Source organism: Globicephala melas, chromosome 20 (genome assembly GCF_963455315.2).
Source record: "Globicephala melas chromosome 20, mGloMel1.2, whole genome shotgun sequence".
NCBI classification, from domain to species: domain Eukaryota; kingdom Metazoa; phylum Chordata; class Mammalia; order Artiodactyla; family Delphinidae; genus Globicephala; species Globicephala melas.
This window is the reverse complement of record NC_083333.1, coordinates 22,124,049-22,151,194: the sequence shown is the minus strand read 5'-3', so window position 1 is coordinate 22,151,194 and position 27,146 is coordinate 22,124,049. Positions and strand designations below refer to the sequence as shown.

At 38.4% G+C, this 27,146-nt stretch overlaps 1 protein-coding gene and 1 non-coding gene across 22 annotated transcripts in view; both read right to left on the bottom strand.

Moving 5' to 3' along the window:
- The window catches only part of CEP112 (centrosomal protein 112), a 475,621-nt gene that overhangs the window by 221,121 nt on the left and 227,354 nt on the right, over positions 1 to 27,146 (bottom strand). The gene's annotated exons all lie outside the window — the stretch shown is intronic.
- TRNAE-CUC (transfer RNA glutamic acid (anticodon CUC)) lies at positions 6,918 to 6,989 on the bottom strand. The gene has a single exon. It is a non-coding gene; the product is annotated as a tRNA-Glu (tRNA).

Genomic DNA, 27,146 nt, shown 5'->3' with positions numbered 1-27,146 from the left:
GGGTGGGAAGAAAAGAGAGTTATTGTTTAATGGGTACAGAGTTTCAGTTTTTGTTTTGTTTTGGTTTGGTTTTTTGCGGTACACGGGCCTCTCACTGTTGGGGCCTCTCCCGTTGCGGAGCACAGGCTCCGGACACGCAGGCGCAGCGGCCATGGCTCACGGGCCCAGCCGCTCCGCGGCACGTGGGATCCTCCCGGACCGGGGCACGAACCCGTGTGCCCTGCATCGGCAGGCGGACTCTCAACCGCTGCGCCACCAGGGAAGCCCTGAGTTTCAGTTTTATAAGATGAAAAGAGTTATGTGATGGGTGGTGGTGGTGGTTGCACAACAAGGTGCATGTGTTTAGTATCACTGACCTGTACACTTGAAAATGGTTAAGGTGGCAAATTTTACATTATGTGTATTTTAACATGATTAAAAAATTATTACAAAACCCCCCCCAACAATATAAACCAGTTTCCTTAGAAAGTTAATGATTCTTTAAGCCACCCTGAATCTGACAAGTCCTAGAAAAGAAGAGGTTGAAACGTCTTATAAAGGATTATGGATGCCAGGATTATCATCCCAAACAAAAACTTTAAATGCACTTTATGAAAGCAAAATGTATTTAAGTTGAGGACATGTTCATGGTTAAGAAATAATCATTTAGATTATTTTCAAAATTGAAAAATTATTCTACAGGCACTTTGGGAATAAAGACACATTAACAACTTATTGATATATGAGGTCACCTTTGTACATTCATAGAAAGTTTATGGGTAATCTTCACCACAAGCTGAAATATTTTGTTTGTGCCTCTCTTTCATTTATAGTTATGTATAATTCACTATTTATTAGGATCTATGATGTGGAAGCCACTGTGATAAATGACTTCCAAAAAAAATCTTCCCTAAAATACTTTAGACTATAATACATAAGCTACACATACATGTACACACACACACACACACACACACACACACACACACAAGGCATGAAGACAAAGGGCCATAAGAGGTCAAAAGAGGGAGGAGCTACTTTGAGCTTGGAAGGATTCTGGAAGACTGAATAAAACTGAATGCATCTGAGATGGACCTTAAGAGAGAAATTAGCACCATCTGGGGACAGGGATAGACACAGGACATTTCAGGCAGAAAGAATGAGCCACATGTAAGAAGAAAAACAGAGCATTAAAGAGGAAGAAGGGAAACTCAGAAAAGAGAAACTTGGTGAGGTTATTGAAGGATTTCAAACGTTAAGCTACATGGGTTGGATTTCAGGAACTGAAGAAGCAGCGACGAGATTTAACTTGGCTGCTGGAGAGGGAAGGGGGGCCAGGGAGCCAAGCGATGCCACTGCATTTGTACCAGGAAAGATGAACCCAGAGGCAGTTTACACAATGACTCGGCACACTCAGGCAAGAAGGCCAGCAGTGGGGAAAAAGTGGAACAGACGGGAATGCAGTCTTAGAGGCAGAATTCAGAGAACTAAGCAGCTAAGTGCATGTTGAAGGCAAGGAGGAGTGAGGCATGCTGGTGACGGGGGATGTTTCAAGTAGTTTGCCAGACTAGATACACCCTCATGAGATGAAGCATCTAGATCCTGTATAAAACTCAATGCTTCTTTCTTTGCTCACTGGAAGTAAGAGAAACATTCAAAGGGAAAAACAAAACAACAAAAACCACATACATGTAAAACTGCACGTGCCAGAAACAGGGTAATAAGCAGTAAGCACAATCAAAGGCCAGGTATCTTTGAGGGAAAATGTCCTCGTCTACTTTGCTGCTTCAAGGGAAAGCGATGTGTGAGCTGAACATGACACCACCGACCAAGGTGGGGAGCCTGGAGCAGGACAGAAGTGGCTTCAGGTCTGTAGTGCTATCAGCTTGCACCTGAAGCTAAAACAAGTTCCCTCTGGGGAAAAGCTTCTTCATTTTAATGTCTCCAGGTTTCCACAAATTAAGATAAACCAAATATGAGCTCCTAATAAAAAATTACTAAGTTCCTCCAAAAAACACCATTGGTAAGAGTCAGCAGAAACATTCCCACAAGCAAGTCCGTCAGATACGGGAATTATCAGAAAAATAATATAAAATAAACATGTGTTAAGTGTTTAAAGAAACAAAGGACGGAGTCACAAAATGAGTAAACCAGAAGAGATTAAACAAAAATTCCAAGCTTTGAGAAAGAACCAAATAAAAATTTTGTATAAGAGATAGAATGGATGAGTGAAGGCAGCTTGAACAGAGCAGAAGTGAGAAGCAGTGAAACAGGAGACCTTAATAAACTACCCACAATACAGCACAATAATATCAGAAAAACAATAGTGAGATGTTTAAAGTTACAGAATAGAAAGTAAGGCTGACATATGCCTAGAGTTCCAGCAGGAGAGGAGAGGGAAGGGAAGACAGGGCAGACAGGAAAAGATGGCGACCGAGAACCTGCCAGAACTGAGGAAAAGCAAGACTCCACAGAAATAGTGAGCAGGATAAATATCAAGCAAGACGGAAAAATAGAAAATAAGAAAAAGAACAGGAAAGAAGGAAAGAAAAGAAATCCACATTTAGATACTGGGTAATGAAATGGCAGAACATGAAAGACAAAGTGAAAAACTTAAAAGCAGACAAAGTGGGTAAAAAACAGATTACACTCAGTAAGTGACATCCCAGTAGCAATAAGCACACCAAGTCCCAGATTTTGGTTTCTCATACCATCCTCCAGTGAAAGGAACCAGTGGTCCTTGGGCAAATGGGCAGAAAATACCTGAGCTGAGCCTGGAACACCCTGCTGTCCTAGAAGTGCACACTGACAGAGCCCAAAGCCCAAAGTCGGAACAATGTGAGAAACTAGCATCGGATTCTGTCCCAAGGTGAAATAAATATCTATGAGTACATACTGATATAATGATTTCATTAATAATAAGGGAGAAGAGACATATCTTCCTTGCAAAAGAATTCCACATTACTATAGAAGGGCATTTTACAAATTCTGATCATCAGAAGACCATCAAAAATAAGGGAAATCTGACAATCACAGTGAAGAGGAGACTAGGGAGATATGATAACTAAAATTAATTTGATGTTCTGGGTAGAATCTTGGAACAGACAAAACGCATTAGGTAAAAGCTAAGGAAATCTGAATAAGGTATGGATTTTAGTTAATGATGCTGCAAAGTTGTAAGCAGCGTACCGTCCTAATGTAAGATGTTAATAAGGGGAAACTGGGTGTGGGATAAACGGGAGTTCTCTATACCTTATCCTCTCATTTTCTCCATAAATATAAAACTGTTTTTAAAATAGTCTATTTTAAAAACTGGGGCAAAAAGAAACATAGAAGAAAGTGGGAAAGATGAAAAAAGTAAGATGGTATATCAAAAATCACAATACATGTAAATGGACCATAATTAAAAGAGTGTAATAGTTTAAATTTTTTAACATAAAATTCATCTATGTTTTTTATGAGAACAATGAAGACATGAAATTGAAACCAAAGGGATGAAAAAAGTTATACCCGTAAATTATTAATGAAAGGTAGTCTCAAAATAGAGTATCACTAAATTATTTTTTAATGTCATTCACCAGAGAGACACATCTAAGTTTGTACACATGTGATAAAACAACCTTAAAATATATACAACAAATTTAACAGAACTACAGGGGAAAATGGTCAAATCCAACATTCCAGTAAAAGAGTTCATCATACACACACACAAACACATGCCAAATTCAGGTGTCAACATGTTGCAAGAAATTGGTGGTATCAAAGATATTCTTTAACAAGATTGCAACTAAATTAAGAACCATGACAAAAATAGCAACAACAAAACCAAAATAATATCCCATATACTTCGAAGTTTAAAATATACACCTTAAATAACTCATGCTTCAAAATGAAGTTAAGATAAAAATTAAATGTACTTAGAAATAATCTCTGGAAGAAGACACACACACTTTTTACATCTGTGCTGTTTTAATTGGGAATGAGGGGGTTAGTGCTGACAGGGGCACATGGGAGATATTTCACTCTACTTTTATGACTTTTAAATTCTGATTGGTGTTAACACATTTCCTAATCAAATAAATTCATAACATTTAAATTCTGAGAAATGACTGATAATGAAAATATGCCTTATCAAATCCTGAAGGATGAAACTAAAGTGAAGGAAATAGGTGGCCTTAACGTGCTACTTATTTTTAAAAGGTGAATTATTAGCGAAATAGGCAGCCAATTTAAGGAATTAGCAAGATAGAACTATTTCCGGTAAGACTGATGAAGGAAACAGGAAAGAAGGCACAAATAAACAAATATGAGAGATAAAAATAAAGTATGGCAATATTATCTAGAAAAAAGAGATAATAACTAATATTAAAATTTAAGAACAACATAGTACGGGATCCATCACAGATCAAAAAGATAATAAGGTGATACCATAACAATATTATGCCAATAATTGGAGATCCTAGGTGAAACAGATTCCTAGAAAATAAAGAATGAAGAAACAATCAACTAAAACAATCCAATTAAAAAAATTGAAAGAACAGTTAAGAATCTCTCACACTAAGAAAACTAAGCTCAGATAATTTTGTAGGTGAGTTCTAGAAAAATAACCCAGGAGGTAGATCATTCTAATCGTTTACAAACTTTTCCAGAGAATAGAAAATGAGAAATATACACTGAAACTATTTCAGAAGTCATAATATTGATACCAAAGGATGACAGGAATAGGAAGAGAAATAAAAATTACAGGCCAACTCAGTCATGAACCAGACATAAAAATCTCAAATAAATTATTAGCAAATCAAGTCCAGTAATGCATAAAAATAAAATATGTAAACAGCAAGTTGCAGAGAATGCAAGGGCAGTATAACACTTATAAAATTCTATAAATGCCAATAAATATCAGATTTAGATGAAAAGGAAAAATTCCTAAACTATAAAATTTTTCCAAAACTGACTAGAAAAAACTGCAAAATGTGAATCATCCTATAACCACTAAAAAAATTTAAACAGTAGTCAAAAATCTTTCCAGAAATAAAATATCAAGCCCAGATGGCTTTATTGGCCAGTTCCACCGAATAATCAAGAAACAAATACCTCACTCGCACACTAATTCTTTCAGAGAATAGAAAAAGAAGGTTTATTCAGCAACTCAAATTATGAGACTAGCACAACATCAATGAAAAACACGTCCAAAAAAGAAAAATCTCAGGTCAATCTCTCTCAACAATTATTAGCAAATTGAATCCAATGACATTACATCATGAAAAAATTGGATGGTACATAATGTTGGTTTAATGTTAGACAATAACCTATAATATGATTTATTCCATTTATGTATTAAAAGAAAAAGTCTTATTATTATCTCAATACACAGAAAAACATTTGATAAAATTCCACCATAGAAACTCTTAGTAAAATAGGAATAGAAGAGACCATTCTTAACCAGATAAAAGTATTTACCAAAAGCTCAGCAAATTTTATTCATTCTTTATTGTGAAGTTTCAAAATAGCTCTTTTAAAACCAGGAAGAAGCAAAGAATGCCTGCTACCACTGCTTGTATTCATAAGTGCAAGACAAGAAAAAAAATATGAAAACAAAACTGTCTTTAATCATGGATGTTGTAATTGTCTATTGAGAAAAAGTAAAATCAATGCACAAGTTACTAGAAATAATAAGAGCGTTTACAAAGGTATCTGAATCAAAGACCAATGTTTAAAAATCATTTGTAATTTTTATACACCCGAAAAAATTATAAAACACCGTTTATAGCTACGTATAACAAATATAAGTTTCTCAGATATATCTACCAAATGATGTGCAAAACTCTGAAGAAAAAACTATAACCCTTTTTGAACAACATTAAAGAAGCTCTAAATACCCGACAGGTACATCGCAGTGATGAAAAGTCTCTCCATCGGCTCTCCCCGAAGTGATCTACAGCATCAATGCAAATCCAACTGAAGTTTCAACAAAAGCTTTCCAAAAACTTGGCAAGTGGGATCTAAAATGTACAGGAATGAACACAGTACCATGCTGTTCCTAAAGAAGAACAGGTGCTGTGGCATTCCACCCTGATATCAGGACCTAGAATAATGTTACTGAAATGAACAGTGTCGTGTTATCACAGAGACCGGGGAGCCCAGAAACGAGCTCCCGTGGGGCAGGGCTGGCGTTGCAGCTCAGTAGGCAAGTAATGAACTAGTCTCAAAACGGTGCTGAGATCATAAGTGATTCAAATGGGAAAAAAAGAAATCATATCCTCATCTTACACAATAGACGAAAATAAACCCCCTCCATTCCTAGCTACGTGTCCAAGAGAAACAAAACACATCCCCACAGAAACGTGCACAGAGTGTGCAAAGCAGCGTCATTCATAACAGCCAAAAAGGAGAAACCACCAAAATGTCCATCAACGGATGGACAGATAAAGTCTAGTCTATACAAACAACAGAATATTATTCAACAATTAAAAGAAACTGAGAACTAAAACACACAACAACATATATGAACCTTGCAAACATACTGAATAAAATTGCCAGTCACAGAAGACCACATGTGGCATGATTCCACCATATGAACTAGCCAGAACAGGTAAATCCAGAGAGAGGATTTATCAATAGATTAGTGGATACCTGGGGCTGGAATGTTTGGGGCAAACGGAGAGTAACTGTTAACGGCTATCAGTGTTTTGAGAGGAGGTGATAAAATGCTCTAAGACTGATGGGCGATGGCTGCACAACTCCGCGAACAGACTAAGACTCACCTAACTGTACACTTTAAATGGGTGAATTGCATGGAACGGAAATTACCTCTCAACAAAGGATCATTTTAAAAATAATGCTTACTGGATTAGAGACCAAATGTGAAAGACAAAATTTTTTAAAATATGGGAGATGGCTTTTTTTTTTTTTTGGCCGCACATTATGCGGGATCTTAGTTCCCTGACCGGGGATCGAACCCAGGCCACGGCAGTGAGAGTGCTGAGTCCTAACCACTGAACCACCAGGGAATTCCCTGGGAGATGGCGTTTCTACTTCAAGGTAAGGAAGGATTTCTTAAACATAACTCAAAGGGCACTAACTTGAAAAGGTTGATAAATTAGATAAAATATAATTAAGAACCTTCATTTATCAAAAGACACCACAGAGCTAATGAAAAGATAAATCAAAACCTGGAAGGGGAGATTCACAATATAGGTAATTAACGAAAGAATAGTATCCAGATTTTGTAAAGCACACCAATAAATAAAGATAAACAACCCAACAGAAAAATGAGGAAGCAACATGAACAGGAACTTCATAAGAGGCAACATTTTAATGGTAAACATATGAAAAAGTATCCTACTTTATCACTCTTCAGAAAATGCAATATCATTTTACAATCACTCTATCTGCAGAAATGTAGACGTCTGACAGTACCAAATGTTGGCAAGGATGGTGCTCTTACACACTACTGATGTGAGTGTAAAGTTGTAAAACCCCACTGTAAATTAATCTGGCTTTACCTAGAGAAGCTGGACATTTTCATGAGCTATGTCCCAACGTTTTATAGAGAAAACTCTTCATGTGTACTCCAGGGACATGTTCAAGAATATACATCGTAGCTTTTTAAAAACTACATAACTAGAGATGGCTCAGGTTTCCATCACAATTAACTGACTGCTGGTCATACAATGGGATATTATATCCAGCAAAATGAATAAACCAGAGCTACACACGACAATGGGTGAATATTACAAATAGAATGTAAGTGAAAATGCAAATAACAGATTACCTATAATATGTAATCATATTTATAAAATTAAAAAACAAGCAAAAGGAAAGAGTATGTTGCTTAGAGAACATACACGTGATGAAGCTGTACTGAAAACAATGTTAGGAAACTATCAACACACAAGAACAACGGCTGCCTCAGGGACAGGGATGCCAAGAGTATGGAAGGAAAGAAGAATACAGTAGAGGTGAGAGTTTGAATAATAATGTTTTTCTAACTCTTAACACGGGAGGTTGGTTCATGACGTTCATTTTGTTTGTATGCATTAGTACTGAAGTGTTATTTATGACATATATTCTTCGTATGTATCAAACACAACATAATAAATAAATTTAAAAAGATGTTGCAGGGGTTTAAGCCCAGGTGGCAAGGAGAATGCTTCTAACAAGGAAAAACTTCTTGTTGTTAAAATAAATTTTAACAACACTTATTTTAATATAGTCTTTCTATTTATTATGAAAATTTTTTAAATCCTACAATTTTTCCTTTTGTTGGGGCTAATTCATAGGGAACCCTCAATTTCAATCATGTCTTCAAATACCACATTGTTTCCTTATTCTTTACTTTTATCATGAAAAAAGTTAATTTAAAATATCTTTTCTTTAGAACAACATATTAATAATTCTAGAATATATTTTAATACTTTATGGTTAATATTAAGGCCACTAAACATTATTTTAAGTCATACAAAATTGATCAAAAATAATTTCTCTATTTTCATTATGCTGGACACAATAAATATATCTTTGGATTTAAGCCTACAGATGAAAGAAAACACATTATTTTAACTTATGGTCTTTTAACCTTCTAAGATTATTTTATAAATATCATGTGCAACAGAATGTTCTCTTTTTGTTGCAAACAACTCTCAGAGGAACCTTAGCATAAAAGACAGTTTAACCTTGTAAGAAAACATTGCTTTTGTCTCCCAAAGAAAAAAGTATCAAAAATGATGATAGATGATTAGTGTGTTTCTAACAAATTAAATACAATAATTAAACACCAATCAGCTCTGTTTTGAACCAGCACAACTGGTATGTAATGAACACCATGGTTCAGGCAGTCGTAGGATCAAACAATACGGATTAGGGAGGATTAAAGAGAAACAAAATGGTAGGAAGTCAGGATCAGGAGGTTGGAACGTAGTATGATCTGAAGCAGAGGTGCTCACAGAATGGCAAGCATCTCTAGAGGACTCTCGCGTTGACTTAGGTCTCAGGTCTTCCGAGACGTTCGATCCTCAGGTAGTTCAGAGCTCTCTGGTCAGCTGTGTCAGTCACTGGTTTGTCTGCCCATCTATGAGCCCATCCATCTCAACGGCCATTGCCTCATCACATCCTATCTTAAGGAGCTGGGTTGTCTGTATCTATTCATGATTCTCAGGGTCCGTTTTTGAAGAGCTGTGTTCTCATCTATACACAGGGCTTATCAAGGAAGCAGAATCCTCAGCGGGGCTGAATTTCAAGAGAACAGCCCGTGCCCCTCAGTGCCTACTCACTGGAGGTGCCCTGCCACCATCAAGGGTGAGGAACCTAAGAACCGGCCTTCCATGAACGTCTTTTGCCGGGTCACAGAGGTTAGAATTAGCACAGAGAACAGGATGGAAGTGCTCCTTCGCCTTAGAGTCTATTAATAAGTAGGAGTTCATTATATAACTTAGCTTTATTTATTAATATATTTCCTGCTTTAAATGTGCTTTATGTAAACATTTAAAATTTGTCCTCAGTTAGATGTCTCTAAAACCTCACTGAGCTCGTTGTCAACAGAAAATACTGGAAGATAACTTTCAGTGTTGGCAGCTGCCAGCTTACGATGGAAAAACGTAACCCATGGATGTTTTTAAAAATAATTTTGTGGGGAAAACAACCTGATGACTAGTAAGGTTTTTGTTAGCTATAATATATAATCTAAATATATAATATACTTGCTATAAATTTATAGTATTATATATTTTATTATTAAATATTGTATTTTAAAAATTAAAATACAGATAATAGATTCTTTCTGTTATACTCGGTTATTGATCACTCCTTATGTCAGTTATTTTCGAAGCAACTTCAGATCTTATTCTTCTAGAACTTTAATTTTACTCCAAATGTCTCATTTTATTTTTGAATAAAAGGAATACCTTGAATGAAAAGTGAATTTGGGGGATCTGATTAAATATATAGAATTGATGTGAAAGTAGATATTCAGACTTCAAGGAAGGATAGTATCTATATTAGAAAGTCAATACAGCAGAAACTAACACAACACTGTAAAGCAATTATACTCCAATAAAGATGTTAAAAAAAAAAAAGTCCAGAGTGGGATATATTAGAAAAATGCAGTTGGATCAACAAAAAATAATATTTTAGAAATATCTATATCTATTTTACAGACATTAAACTTATACCAAGCATAAAACTATATCTTACATGAGATCCAATGCTGATTATAATTTAAAACCTGAACTCCATCTAAAGAGTTAAAATAAAAGCCTATTTTACTGTATAATTATATCCTACAACATTCAATATATCTTTTAACATATTTTGGAAATTAATGATTTCAAATTAAGCCAAGTATTATAAAATTACTTTACATGTGAGTTAATTTTTTTCCTGAGTTTTAGAATAAAAGTTTGTATTTTTTAGTGTTTTTATAGGGCTAAAAAGCTTTTAAAGTATGTTCCCATAAGCCATAGGAAAGACAGGTAGTTGATAAAAGCAGAAAAGAGAAACATTAAGAGATGCAGGGAAAGTCACATAGAAGTCTGGGTAAGAAACCAGGTCTTCAGATTCCTAGGGCAGCATATTTCCTGTTTATAACCTGCTGCATCTAGGCTGCAAACAGAACTTTCTTGACTCATAATGTCTATGTTCTGTCAAATGGAAAACATTTAAAAAATCCCTTCAGTGACTCAGAGATATTTAGAAAGAAGAGTCAGCAGATTTACCTTATGGTTATTCAAAGATTTCTCTAAGATCCAATATGCATGTTTAGGATATTTAAGGTACATTTGTATTTCTAGACTCTTGTTCTACAGTTATTAGACCCAGTAATTAAAAATATAATCATTTGCCCACCTTGCAGTTCAGGAAAAATATTACCTCTGCAACTTGTAAAGATGAGAAAGGAGTTTAAACTGCCCCAAATTCCAAATGAATAGCTTAGCTCTGGAAGGAATTCTATACACAAAATTAAAATGTGGTATCGTTGATCACAATGACACTACTAAATTACATGATGAAGGAGAGGACAGAGCCTAACATATAGGAAAGGCAAGAAAAACTTTAACTTGATTAAAACTTTTTAGAACAATTAATACTCAGTTTTGGAACATACTACAAAGGGCTTACGTCAAGAAATAAAATATATTTTTTACCTGCAAAAGAAGAGAGCACTCTAGGTGGAGAATAAAAAAGAAAAAAAGAAATAGGGTGAAAGTACAAAAGAAAAGCACTCATTAATTTACATGCCTATCTGGAGGAAAAAAACTTCAAAAGGAGAAGCAGAACATATAATGAGACACATGAACTGGCAAGTATTATGTCTGCATTTGTTTTTTGTGAATAATGATGATACTACTAAAAATTCATAACTGATATTGAAATTTATAGTTTTATTCTAAAAGAACCACCCAAATCATCTAATTGCAAATAGGTCTTGAGGAAAGTGCGTGAAAACCAACAGCAATTTGCTTTTAGGTTAAGTTACAATTAATAGGGAAAAAAGGAAGTTCTCATTGGCCTATTTTGGAAACTTGCAAGTGAAATGTCTACTACACTTAAAATGACTGTGTATGAGCATTTATTTTATAGATTAAATATATTAATAATGAACAGAAGCACAAAATATAAATATGTATATATTTTCTAGACTCACATGGAATTATAAAAGTGGGAACAGTCCCCTGGAGAATTGGGACACTACAAAGACACTGTCTTCAAACAGCACTCTTAATAATCTCATCTTGAGAATGCAACATAAAGTATTAAAGAGCAAACACGGACGTATTATCCACAACTCACTTTGGTAGAGTATCAGGGCTAACGAACAGGACCACAGGTCGGGAACATGTTATTTGCAGCATCTAGAAACCCTTAAAGCTATCCCTTTGACAGAGTGTTTCCAGGAGCAACAGGTAACCTATTTGGCCTTGGAAGAAAAATAAAATTCAGGGTAGGTTCTTCTCCACTAGAAAACTTCTTCTATAAAGAGTGACATTCAAGTAATCGGAAAGCAGATTTTCAGCATTCTCTCCACTTACTATACTTCCCTTTCCCAGGAAAGCAAAGAACCAGTTTTCTCCTGGTTCTCTTTAGCCTCTCTATCCAAACATTCTATATGCATTAGGGTCACAAGAGCCCAAATGTTATACTAGTGCCATTAAGAAAACACTAATTACTGTGCTAATAACCAGGTGCCTTGACTAAAGCAGGATATTCAGAAGTTTTGGCTGCTTAATTAAATATAAGAAAATCTAGAACACTCTGGCTTTAAACAATGAGCCAACGGAAGGAAGGGCTGCCCGCCTCCGGTGAAAGTCCAAGCTGCCTGCCGGTGTGCCGCTGTCAGAATGGACACGGTGCGTGCTCTCTTATTCTTGTTTCTAACAGCATTTCCTCCCAGGCATGTGTACTTTTGTGCATTGTGTGCACTACATACAACCAATTCTTTAAATCTACGCCGAAACTAAAGCAGAAAAATCACATGATGGGTTTTAAGTCAGTACCATGTCAATACCAGGATTTCTAGCTTAATATTCCTGTCCTCTCACTCACTGCAGAAAATAGCGTAATTCTTGGTAGATCTACTTCTAGGAATTTTGAAAGAAGCTCAAAGTAAGTACCCTTTTAAAGCCACGAAGGCATCGGTAGTGAGTATCTTCACACAGTAGCACAGTATCCTCCTATGTCAAGGTGACCTTAAAAGACAGCTTTGGGCTTCCCCGGTGGCACAGTGGTTGAGAGTCCGCCTGCCGATGCAGGGGACACGGGTTCGTGCACCAGTCTGGGAAGATCCCACATGCCGCGGAGCGGCTGGGCCCGTGAGCCACGGCCGCTGAGCCTGCGCGTCCGGAGCCTGTGCTCTGCAACGGGAGAGGCCACAACAGTAAGAGGCCCGCGTACCGCAAAAAAAAAAAAAAAAAAAAAAAAAAGACAGATTTGAGATGGAAGTACAGTTACTGCCAGGTGGGCCTTCCCAAGATCTCTTAGGTGTTAGAATACCTTGTATGAGGTGTAGGGCAGAGGGTCAGAAAAGAGAGGGAGATTACCTCACTATTAATCCATCCCACTCAGGAAAGCATCCTGGATAATTCTGATGTCCATACAGCAACCCCAAGAAATGGTGAAAAATAACTTAATTTACTATAATAATTTGTACTTTTGTGCATGACCTGCTACTTGCTGCTTTTACTTCTCTATTCATAAATGAAATCACTTAATATAAAAGGAAATTGTATGGGTAAAGCCAATGCAAATAACTAGGGAAAAATGCACTAACTAAATCCAAGGTGATATTCTTTGCCTCTGCTTATAAACATAAGCAGAGGCAAAGAATATCATTGTTAATTTTTTTCATAATTTAGGCTTTTCAGTTTAAAATTACTTTCAAACATTTTTGTAGGTTTTTTCTTAGCTGAGACTCAATAAGAGTATAAAAAAGGTTGTTCTTAAATATATTCAAGTGTATATTCAAAAGGTATACATAGTTCTATCATAACTGGCATACCGACATTAGAAACAGGATTCATAACAATGATATAATATAAAAATAAAGGCTTTCAATGAATTGATAGATAGATCTTACTATCTTACTAAATACAATGTTAAACTCTTTTCAACATTATATTCTTGCATCTGGTAAAACCAGACAGTTATGAGATCTCAGTAAAGTTATATGTCTTAGACATACAAACACAGCCTCAGGCACACTGATCTTCATTGTAACACTTTTAAAAACAAACTGAGGAACAAAGGCTACCTAGGGTCAAGATCATGGATACCAATAGTTTTTCAAAACCCAAAGGAAAAAGTGCTATGAGTAAATTTAGAGATGAACATCAACAAAAAATAAACGTTTCAATTCGCTTAACATTTTTTTGATAAATATGTGAATTGAGTTTTTTCCAGTAAACACTAATCAACATCCAATGGATTTTAAAACTGATGGTTTTGTTAAGAAAAATGTTCTACTCAATTTAATGCAGAGCTCTTCCAAAACCACTCTGCAACGAAAACGTCCGTGGGACCATCTCTTAACTTCCACTAGTCAGTATCCAAGCTCCCAAGGCCTGTTAAACTCTTGGTAGCTGACTATGTACTCAGCGCAGAGAACAAAGCCACCTGACAGCTTATAAGACAGATGATTTCCAAGATTATTTTCCTTTTTGTTAACCTGAAAGGTTCAGCAAACCTTCCTACCTTGTCTCCCAGATTCCACCTCAGGCACAAGCTCACACTTGCCCCGTCCACTCACCTGCCAGCCCCTGTTAAGCAAGCGCTCACCTACAGGACACGTGCCAGAACACAGCTCGCCTCCAAGCCAGGCTCACAGCCACGGACCTTGGTTGTGGCCTGTCAGGCGCAGCTGCCTGACTAATCCTCCGTGTTACGCTTTATCTCGGATATTTATTTGCTTCATAATCTGAGATTTGGATTCCTGATTTCATGCATGTTTCAAAATTACAGTTACTACTCACTCCTCAAACCTGCCGTCATGATTAGATTCTTGCCTTTAAGTGATTACATCCTTTTTATCTCTTGTTTTAACTACCTGGACTTTGGAAGACCTTTTCCTGACCTCTTGATCTGAGTTCCTTCTCCTAAAACTGATCTACTTGAGTTTCTGAGCCTCCCAACAATTTAACAGCCCATGTTAATACCTGGCTAACTAGGTTTCTGGTCTCCTTCCCCTGTGTCCTCTAGAATACTGAAAATACTCAATTTACTCTCAGGCCATTTATTGAGACATGCACCCCCAAAGAACCCAGCAAACCCTAAGAAAGCATTAGGATGAAAAGAAATACCTGCAACGTGTTGAAACAGAAATAGACGTTGCTATGGATACAGGACTCCATTTATGACCTTAATTTTATTCTACGCAGTTCCAAAGCAAAGCAGCCAATGAGGAGGCAGAAACGTAACTAAAGCAATGTGATCAAAGAAATCAGAAAGTACATTATTTTCATCAGCAGGAGATTAAATAAAGTGGTTTTTGTTTGTCTTCATTGTCCGTTCAGTACGAGATGACTTGAATGTCGGTATATGCCATCTACTAATTTCATAAGTCAAAAGGAAAAAAATTTTCCCAGCTCTGTATGATTACGATTGAACGTATGTAATGAAGTGGATGCTGTTAAGTGAAATGTTATGCATAAGGCAAACCACTTGCATTTCAATTCTACATTTTAGAAAACCATTGTGTGCGCACTTGTGTGTGTATTCCATATGCTTCAAAATTTTACAGGCAGTTTCACAGATTTATTTGGAATCCTTATAATAAATACATAGGTATTATCATTTCCATAAAAATGATTAAGTGGGTGCTCTAAGAGATTGGGTTAACGTGTCTGTTTTAAGTTCACAAACCTTGCAAGCAGCAATCAGGACTGGCTCCCAGGTACGTAACTGTCCTCATCTGCTCCGTTAGACAGATTAATTAACACTTCCTGCTCTAGAACTCACGGAAATTCTGCACAGAGGCTTAGACTCAAGTGATTGAGGCACTTAATTGTTTAATTAAATGACCATTATTTATTTTATTTTACTTTTCAAACAGTTGCCTCCTGGATCAATAAAAATGATTCAACTAACATGTCAATGCTAAAGAATTCTAAAATAACATTAGTGGGAAAAAGCATATGTTAGAGTCTTCCCCATGGAGTGATTTCCCATGCACTGGTGAATTACCCATCTGAAATAATACTATTTTATTACAGTCTGATGTTGCTTCTCACTTCAGATTTTATCGCATCATGAAATTACATTTCAACACGACATTCAAGATTTATTAAGAAAGTCTTACCTCAATCAGTCTTCTATTTATTTCCACTAAGATTTCAGTTTTTCATGCAGTTTCTCTTTCTCAGAGCATCTTATAATCCTTATACTTAGACTTCATATCTTCAACTCACTACAACGCTGACTACTGTATCATGGGGCCTGTCTAATGCACTTTCTTTTTTTAATTTTTATTTTATATTGGAGTATAGTTGATTAACAATGCTGTGTTCGTTTCAGGTGTAGAGCAGAGTGATTCAGTTATACCTATACACGTATCTATTCCTTTTCAAATTCTTTTCCCATTTGGGTTATTACAGAATACTGAGCTGAGTTCCCCGTGCTATACAGTAGGTCCTTGTTGGTTATCTATTTTAAATATATTATAGCAGTGCGTACATGTCAATCCCAAACTCCCAATCTATCCCTCCCCCACCCCGGGCACTTTCCCCCTGGTAACCATACTTTCGTTCTATAAGTCTGTGAGTGTTTCTGTTTTGTAAACAAGTTCATATGTATCATTTTTTTAGATTCCGCATGTAAGTGATATCATATGGTATTTGTCTTTCTCTGTCTGACTTACTTCACTTAGTGTGGTAATCTCCAGGTCCATCCGTATTGCTGCAAATGGTAATGCACTTTCTATGCTGATGAAACTATGCCTGTGTTCTGTTTTTCACCTTGGCGTCACTCTTATTTGAAGCACCTATGACCACCACTATGGAGCACGGATAAGGTTTCCCTACGCAACCTTAAGTTATCCATCCCAATATATTACTCCAACTGATGAGTATCCTTGTCTTCTTAATTCTAAAATGTATATAACTTCGTTGCACCAGTGACAGAAATACTTTACTGACCATTCTTATAAGAACATAGTATGATGTTACCATGAGATGTTTCTACAGGATGCAAGATAAATGCATTCCACAACATCAGCAACAAATTGCAAATGTCTTCTGACCATCTCCAAATTCCTCTGAAAAAGTGCATCATGAATTAACTAGTTAGGAATCTGCCCAAAACTTTTGTGAATCTGTTTTAATGGAACACCTCAGAAAACAAAGATTAAATGAAAATAGAAAAAGAAAAATTAGGCCACTGTATTGGCAAAAGTGTTCTTATGAAAATTTTCACTCAAATGCTTCTTTACAATTTTAAAATACACATCATCAAACAAACCAAATGGTACAGAACGGCTCTTAATGCAAACAGTACTTTACTGCTTTTGATTCCCCATCTCCAATCCCCCCCCCCCCCACCAGGAGGTAGACACATTTAACTCTTTCAGGTGTGTTTTTTTTTTTTTTTTTTTTTTTTGCGGTACTCGGGCCTCTCACTGCTGTGGCCTCTCCCGTTGCGGAGCACAGGTTCCGGACGCGCAGGCTCAGCGGCCATGGCTCACGGGCCCAGCCGCTCCGCGGCATGTGGGATCTTCCCGGACCGGGGCACGAACCCGTGTCCCCTGCATCGGCAGGCGGACTCTCAACCACTGCGCCACCAGGGAAGCCCCAGGTGTGTTTTTAACTCTTCCGATAATGACCTTCATATCTTTATATCTTTCATGAATTACTACTTATTCACCACCTATTTACTTCCTGCTATGAAAGAGAAAGAGTTAGCTTCCTCAAGCCATCCACCATCACTCCTTCCCATCTCTGAAACATGGTTGCTTTTTTTAGTTCCTTTATGGTTTACCTTTATAGCTTTCCTCCAGTTTCATTCAGATATAATTGACATATAACACTGTATAAGTTTAAAGTATACAACATAATGATTTGATATATGTATATATTGTGAAATGATTATCACAGTAAGTTCAGTTAACACCATCACCTCCACAGTTACAGTTATTTTTCCTGTGATGAGAACTTGTAAGATCTACTCTTTGCAACTTTCAAATCTAGAATACAGTATTGTCAACTCTAGTCATGCTGTATATCACATCCCCAGAACTTATTTATCCTATAACTAGAAGCTTGTAGCTTTTGACCATCTTCACCCAATTCCCCCATGTCTCACCCTTTGGCAAACACCAATCTGTTCTCTGCTTCTGTGACTTTGTTTTTTTAAGGTTCCACATATAAGTGAGATCATATGGTATTTGTCTTTTTCTGTCTGACTTAACTCACTTAGCATAATGCTCTCAAGGTCCATCCATGTTGTAGTAAATAATAGGACTTCCTTCTTTTTTATGACCAATAGTATTCCATGGTGTATCTATATATATTTTCTTCGTTCATTCATCCATTTATGGACACTTAGGTTTTTTCCTTGTCCTGGCTATTGTAAACACTGCTGTAATGAACGTGGTGTGCCAATATCTCTTCAGGATAGTGATTTCGTTTCCTTCAGATATATATCCAGAAGTGGAATTGCTGGATCATATTGTAGTTCTAGTTTAAATTTTTTGATGTGGAGAAAAGGAAACCATTGTGCACTGTTGGTGGGAATGTAAATTAGTGCAGCCACGATGAAAAACAGTATGGAGGTTCCATCAAAAATTAAAAATACAACTTTGAATAAAATAACTAAGCCTTCCTTTTCCAGCAATTATGGGTGGTGCCTTTTAATTCCCCACTTAATTCGATGAGTACGTTAGTACGACCTAATCTTCACCGAATCATGCTCATAACCTTGATTATCTGAGTTTTTACTTCTATTATCTGTATTTTTGTTAAGGTTGGTAACATTTATGTTGTATCTGTAACCATGAATAAATTTTCTATGCTTTATATAAAATTGATTTCAAAAGGTGAAATTTAATAGTCTAATTATTGTGCAAAACAACCAGATACTATATTACAAAACAACTACATTTTGCTTCTGGTAGTTTTCCAGCCCTTTCCCCTCCATGCCCCAAGGTTTCTAATTCACTTTCTTTTTTTCCCTTTCATTTTCTGCTTTTATTGCCTCCTAACACTACGAATTCTCTTGGATAGAATCTAGACTTTTCCTCCCGTCACCCCCCATCTGTGCCGATCTGGACTGGGTATTTTCTGGATTCTTTGTGCAGCCATTCTCTGGGCCTTCCCTTTTCTCTTCTCCTGTCTGGATCCAACGGTCCTTGAATCCTTTGCGTTTCTCTTTTGTATTTGCTCCTTTAGTTTACTGAAGAACACCTCCAAGCAACTTCCAAAGAAACGCAGGAAATAAACTTTCCAAATCGTTGCATGTTTGCAATGGCTTTCCCCAATATGACTGATTGTTCACTTATGTATAGAAATCTTTTGATTTGAAAAATCTTTGGTTTGAAAATTTTCCCTTTCATGCTTCTAGTGAAGGCATTACTGTATTTTCCCATTTATTACTGGAAATGCAATGCCAATCCACCTTGTTCCTGTGAAGAACCCTGCAAGGCTTTAGGATATCGCTTTTACTCCTGTTCTGAGGTTTAGTGGTGATGTGCGCAGAGGCAGGTTTTTTTCATTCATTATGTTGGTACTTATTAGCCTTTTCAATCTGAAGACTCACATCCTTCAGCCTTGTGAACTTGACCACTATGACTACACTGATAATTCCTCCATGCTTTATTTCTTGAACGTCAGTTAACTACTGAGCAACCTGGCTTAATCAACTGTCTCACCTTTCAAAAACACATTTTTATACTCATATTTTTGTCTCTGCCTTTTGTTCCTGCTTGTGGGAGGTTTGTTCAACATTAGCTTTGGCAAACATTTTAAACAATTTTTAACTTTCAGACCCGTTTTTATTCCTTTGATTGTTACATTTTCATAGCAGCCTGCTCTTCTTTTATAAATATAATACCGTATTTGGTATTTCAGTCTTGCTCTCCTTAAATTTACTTTTTGTTCCCTAAAGTACCTTGTTTTCCCTGGAGTCATGTTTGTTTTGTCCTTCTCTTTCATGCCTCAAATGTCAGATGATCCCGGGTTGTCTGTTCACGCTCAAGACTGAGGAGGTAAAATGCCGAGTGGAAGCTCCGTGTGTGTCTGGAGCCCGAGTCTGCGTTTTACAGGGCTCGCTGCGCTCGAGGGTGAACAAGAGGAGAGGGTGCTGCTATGGTACGGACCCCCAACATGTGCTAGAGCAGGCTTTGCCCCAAGCTGTCACTTCCCACACTAGCTTCCCTGCACTCTCTGCACTTGCTCCTTTACTCCCCTCAGCCTGGGAATAAATGCTGTCCATCCTGGGATTGTGGTCGAGATAAGTCGCCTATTCTGTACGCTGACTTTCACCGAATCCTGTTTTTCACCTCACATCTCTTCTGCTACCCTTCCTTCGTGGCATCTCTCAGTCCTGGCCCTCTCCTGGGTTTTATGAGGAAGACAGGCTCTCTCCGAGGCTGTAATCGTCTTCACGTGTAGCTAGCAGCTGGCCATCTCAGCACTGCTTCCAGAAATGTGCCTAAGTCTCTTGTCTGCTGATGGCCATCCTCGTGCTTTCTTTGTTGTGGTAGATTTATACCTTTGTTATTCCATTATTGTCATTTTAAAGGGGCCTAGTGAGGGACAGGAAGTAAACTCATGTAGTCTGATTACTTGGGGCTTCTTTGCTATGTTTTAAATAAACATGATTCAAATCTATGAAAGCTGTTTTAATGCAGTTATGTAGGGAAGACTCTATTGTGTAAAAAAAGATGCTTCTCTGTTTCTGACCCACTTTCACTGTTTCCATTAAATTCTAGATGCTTCCTGGTGTCCTGGGCCACATCTTTCTGACCCGACTGATTGCAGCCCAGCTAAGGCAGGCAACTCGTACCCGATTCCACCTCAAGTGGGCTGTGGTACAGCTCAGTTTTCCACCTCGAGCTTACTTCAAAGCCAGGGAAGGCCACTCAGTCCAGGTTCAGGTGAAGCTAGAAAGACAGGAGCAGGAAGGAAGCGCAGGAGCAGGAAGTGCAGGAGCAGGAAGCACAGGAGCAGGAAGCTGAGAAGCAGGAAGGAAGAACAGGAGCAGGAAGTGCAGGAGCAGGAAGTGCAGGGGCAGGAAGCTCAGAAGCAGGAAGGAAGCACAGGAGCAGGAAGCACAGGAGCAGGAAGTGCAGGAGCAGGAAGTGCAGGGGCAGGAAGCTCAGAAGCAGGAAGGAAGCACAGGAGCAGGAAGCACAGGAGCAGGAAGGAAGCACAGGAGCAGGAAGCACAGGAGCAGGAAGTGCAGGGGCAGGAAGTGCAGGTGCAGGAGCAGGAAGTGCAGGGGCAGATGCCCTTTGGGAGCACCCTCAATCACAAGGAGCCAGAATTCCAGGGATAAATGCTCCAGACTCACATTCTTTGGCAGGACAATTCCGTGGTGTCTTCTGAAAGATCATGCAGGGTCCTCAGTGGGATGGAGACCCCCTTGCTCTTAGTAGTAACTGATCAATCGGCTTTTCCCTTCCCTGTTTCGTTCTCCCCATTCCCTCGCCTCAGAGTCCTGGAATTCCCTCCCCAGTAAACTACCTGTATGCTGATTCTTGTATCGGGCTCTGTTTCCAGAATAACCCAAACCTCAGCAAGGCCCCTAATGGCGTGCTCTGTGACTGCACTACTTTATAATGTGAAATTCCGAAGGCAGCGGCAGGCTGCATGTCTATTAAGGTGTCTAGTGACCCTTCATTCCAGTCAATTTCAAAGGCCATTCGTTTAAGAAGTAATAAGTATCAAGTTATTTTGTTATCAGATACAAGTTAGCAAAAAGTTTTAACCAGTATTCATTCCTTGAATGCACTATTTTCGTCATTGTATCACAAATATTTTTACATCTTTAAGTGAATATTGTGATATGTTAAGAATCCTGCTTTTAGTGACCTTTAACCCATTTAGTGAACGGCTAAGAAGCAACCTTGAATAAAGGAAAAGCTGTAGATGTACAAACAAAGTCACTACAGGCATGTTTGGGAGACATTCACCAATCAGGAGCTGTCGGTGCATCTGCAGATTAGAAAGTAGTTACGAGAATATTGAGGTGTTTGAGGATAGAATGAGCTGTGAAAGCAGAGCCAATGGGGAAGCTTCAGCTGAGCCAGGCCTCCATCCACCCGGGCCCCTCTGGGTTCTGGGCTCGCGTGCTGCAAAGATGGTAAATACATCAGCGAGAGGCGAAAATACAAACAAGCTCCTGAGGTTCTGTGTACAGGGGAGGGGGGCCGCACCCCAGTCTGGGTGAGAGACAGAAGGCTCTTACCTAAAAAGAAACTGAATGAACAGAATCCAGGGAACCTAAGGCTTCGAGTGTGGATTCTACAAACCCAGAAGAAAGCCCTCCTCAGCCTAGCATTTAAGGGACCTGGATGCTAACACATCTTTCAGTCTAAATGTCACCCCTACCCAAGAACTCACTCTGATTTACCACTCAGGGAGAGACATATTAGGAGGCGGGGCAGGAAAGAAACTCTGTTTATACAACAGAACAGCTCTCCTGCCATCCCATCTGTGGCAGGCTGAATAATGGCCCCTCTACCCAAAGACGTCCATGTCATAACCCTCAGAACCCATGACTGTGTCACCTCACATGGTAAAAGGGGCATCTTTGGGTAGAGATGTGACCAGGGACCCTGGCGTATGCATGTGGGCCCAATGCCATCACAGGGTCCCTAGAAGAGCGACAGAGGAGGGTCAGAGCCAGAGGGGACAGCTGACCATGGAAGCACAAGAAGGAGCGTGATGTGGGGCAGGCCCGCGGAGAAAGGTGGCGGCTTCTAGAAGCGGAAGAGGCAAGGAAGCAGGCTCTTCCCTGGAGCCTCCAGAAGGGACCACCCTGGCCCACAACCTGATTTTAGTTTTGTGAGACTAATTTTGGATTCGTCACCTTCAGAACTATAAGATAATAAATTTCTGTTGTTTTAAGCAACGAAGTTTGTAGTAATTTGTTACAACAGCAACAGGCAACTAATACAATATTCATCTTCTGTAACATGAACAGAAAGCAAAGCCAGCAAGCACAGAAGAGCCAAGACAAGTACATGAATGAACAGACGGACAGGAAAACGCCCTGGAGGAGAGCGGTAATTCATAAACGTGGGAAGAGGACATTTTATTACATCTATACAATGAAAACAAGAGGCTCTGAAAATAAACAGGAAAAGTACAACAAGATTTTTTTAAGACCTTGAAACTATCACTCTTGAGCATAAAGGGAAAGAAATCTGACTTCCCAAAGACACTGACTGAAAAGTCCAAATGAAAAATCTGAGAAAAAACTAAGAGTCAGGAAGACCTTCTGAGGGCTTTGATTTAGAATGAACAACCTTGTGACCGTGGGGTGTAAAAGACGCACCCCTGAGGGTGAGGCTGTCGCCCCTCTGACCACAGGACAAGGGTGGGGACAGTACTCAACGCCAGGCAATTGTCTTAACGCTTCCTATTCCAGCGAGAAAATCTCCTGATGGTTCAGCCTCCAGAGTTGCCTAATAAAGGAACAAAATGTAATAATTCCACACTCTTCATCTCAGATGAGAAAGTTTATGATTATGGTAAAAACAAAAAATAGAGATAGGAAGTCAAAGGCCCTCTGGAGCTAAAGCAATGCTGCTTCATTATGACTGATGTGTTTTTTTCCCTTGTGTCATTTTTATGAGAACAGATGCAGCCAACTTCACACATGAACTTCAGAGGCAAAGCAGAAGAAAGGCTCTGTGTGTGTGCGTGTGTGTGTGCACGCGCACACTTGCATGTGTATATGTTTTCGCCTTGGCCATCAGACATAGCTTCAAACAGCCGTCTCATTATTTTACCCCCTTAAAAGTCAATTTATTGCCTGGAAAAGAGCTAGAGAAGTTCCTGAAGAACTCAGACTATGTTCCCTTTGCCAGCTAACTACCCTTAATTATAACATCATACCCATTGGACGTGGATAGAAAGAACAAGCGATGTCTCTATGGTACCGCAGGACCCCATGACACAGATGCTACATTTGTCCTCAGAGTAGCAACACTCAGTGATAGGAAAGTAGGATTTCTACACACTGAATTCAGTTTATGTACCAGAGAAACACTCAGAAGTCCTCTAAGATAAGACCAGATCAATCTCATGGTTGCTACCAGTAGACAACAAAATTAAAGACACTCTCCCACCCTTTTGAAGATTTTAATATAAATTATGGAGAGGAAGACTAAAATATGTAGGAATATTGTTCGAACACCACGGAATCAGTAGCGTAATTCACTCCTCAGTTGGTTGTGATGGCTTTCAGCAAAGAACTAAAAAAGGAACGTTTACAGATTATGTGCCTGGACCTTCATGGTCACGACAGCCTCTGCACGGAGACACCACACAGAGGTAAGATAGTTCTGTACGTACTGAAAAAGTTAAAGAAATAATAAAGGAGGAAAGTTACACTCTTTTCAGGTGGGAGAAAAGAACACATGAGCAGTGCCCAAGGCACGTGCACGCTGGAGAGACGGCGCTACCGCCCTGCCCGAGGACCCCATCCGCGATGGCTGAGGTCTCCGTCCTTCGCAGCTCACAAAGTCCCATTAGGTCTCTAACGCTCCGCTTACATTTATGTTTCTTGTCTTTTCCCCCAATGATTAAGTGTGTGCTATTCATTTTTTACATCTTCAGCAGCTAGCAATGTGTCCGAAACTAAGGAGGGCCTTGGCATATGTTGGATAAATATTCTATAATTATAGAATATAAATATTCTATAATTAAATGCTATAATTTATTATTACCCAAGTGGCAACCAATTCTCTGAAGTCAATACGATTTGGAGATTTAATAAAGAAACTGGCTGCATATTTTAGAAATCTGAAGGTTAAAAAATATGGGAACAAGCAGAGCCCAGACCGAGACCAATCCCTGCAAAATAGTTAAATATACTGATTTGTATTCATTCACTGATTGGGCCAGGCCCTCTGGCAGGATCTTTGGATGCAAAGACATAAGGTGCAGTCCCTCCTCTGGAAGACACAAACATGGAAACAATAATGACGTCACGGTGATTATGGGCTAATGCTACACACCTATTTTTGTCATTGTAGATTAGAAATTTTGTGAGAACTCAGAGATGGGAATGACAATACACTGCCGGTGCCATCCCCCAAAGAACAAACACACACACAACCAAAACACGCTAACGAGCTGGCGGCTTGCTGAGAGCCTGGCAGACCGTCGCCTCGACCCCTGTGACCTAACCCAGCTCTGAAGCCACTGCCGGCTCCTCGGAGGAGGCCCAGCTCCGCTTTCCTGTGGCTCCCATTGCTCAGTGACTCTGCCTTTGTTGACACAGATGCTCACAAACGTTTGCCGAGGCCACGGTCTGCACCAAGAATCTTTTCAGTAGAGGGTATACAGAAGTGAGGAAAGCGCAGAAGGTCCATTTTCTCAGTCCATTGGGGGAGTAGACAAAAAAATTAATACATAGGTAATATAAACTGGGAAAAGTGCTATGAAGTTCACAAACAAGGTGCTTGATAGAGGAAGCCCTATTTATGTATTTATTTATATTATCTATTTATTTATATTGAAGTATATATGATTCACAATATTGTTAGGTGTACAGCAAAGTGATTCAGTTATATACATACATATTTTTTCAGATTACTTTCCAATATAGGTTATTGTGAGATACTGAATACTGTTCCCTGTGTTATACAGTAAATTCTTGTTGCTTATCCATTTTATGTACAAACTACTGTTCGCATCTGTTAATCTCATACTCCAGATTTATCCCTCCTCCCCTCCCTTTCCCTTTTGGTAATCATAAGTTTGTTTTCTATGTTTGTGACTCTGTTCCTGTTTTGTATATAGATTCATTGGTATTATTTTTTGTACTCCACACATAAGTGATACCATATAATACTCATCTTTCTCTGACTTACTTCACTAAATATGATCATCTCTAGGTCCATCCACGTTGCTGCAAATGGCAATATTGCATTCTTCTTCATGCTGAGTAGTACTCCATTGTATACATGTACCACGTTTTCTTTATCTATTCATCTGTTGATGGGCATTTGCGTTTTTTCCATGTCTTGGCTATTGTAAATAATGCTATGAACACTGGGGTGCATGTATCATTTCAAATTAGAGTTTTCATCTTTCCCAGATATATGCCCAGGAGTGGGATTGGTGGATCATACGGTAGATCTATTCTTAGTTTTTTAAGGACCCTCCATACCGTTCTCCATAGTGGCTGTACCAGTTCACATTCCCAGCAGCAGTGCAGGAGGGCTCCCTTTTCTCCACACCATCCCCAGCATTTGTTATTTGTAGACTTTTTGATGATGGCCATTCTGACCAGTGTGAGGTGATACCTCCTTGTAGTTTTTATTTGCATTTCTCTAATGATTAGTGATGTTGAGCACCTTTTCATGTGCCTCTTGGCCATCTTTATGTCTTCTCTGGAGAAATGCCTATTTAGGTCTTCTGGCCATTTTTTTATTGGGTTGTTTTTTGATATTGAGTTGTATGAGCTGTTGGTCTATTTTGGAAACTAAGCCCTTGATAGTCGCATCATTGGGAAATATTTTCCCCCAGTCTGTAGGTTGTCTTTTCATTTTATTTATGGTTTCCTTTGCTGTGCAGAAGCTTGTAAGTTTGATTGGATCCCACTTATTTATTCTTGCTTTTATTTCTTTTGCCTTGGGAGACTGACCTAAGAAAATATTGCTATGATTTATGTACGAGAATTTTTTGCCTATGTTCTCTTCTAGTTTTATGGTGTCGTGTCTTATATTTAGATATTAACATTTCAAGTTAATTTTTGTATATGGTGTAGGGAGTGTTCTAATTTCACTGATTTACATGAAGCTATCCAGCTCTCCCAACACCACTTATTGAAGAGACTATCTTTTCTCCATTGTATATTCTTGCCTCCTTTGTTGCAGATTAATTGACCACAGGTGCGCCAGTTTTTCTGGGCTCTGTATTCTGTTCCATTGATCCATATGTCTGTTTTTGTGCCAATACCATGCTGTTTTGATTACTGTAGCTTTGTAGTATTGTCTGAAGTCTGGGAGGGTTACATCTCCAGCTTTGTTCCTTTTCCTCAGGATTGCTTTGGCGATTCTGGGTCTTTTGTGGTTCCATATAAATTTTAGGATTACCTGTTCTAGTTCTGTGAAAAATGTCATGGGTAATTTGATAATATCATGGGTAATGTCACATTAAATCTGTAGATTGCTTTGGGTAGTATGGCCATTTTAATAATATTAATTCTTCTAATCCGAGAGCATGGGATAGCTTTTCATTCTTTGAATCATCTTCAGTTTGCTTCATCAATGTTTTATAGTTCTCAGCATATAGGTCTTTCACTTCCTTGGTTAAGAGTATTCCAAGGTTATTTTTTTTGGATGCATTTTAAACAGGGCTGTTTTACTTTCTCTTTCTGATATTTCATTATTAGTGGAAAGAAATGCAACTGATTTCTGTATATTAACCTTGTATCCTGCTACCTTGCTGAATTCATTTATTATTTCTAGCTGTTTCTGTGTGGAGTCCTTAGGGTTTTCTATATACAGT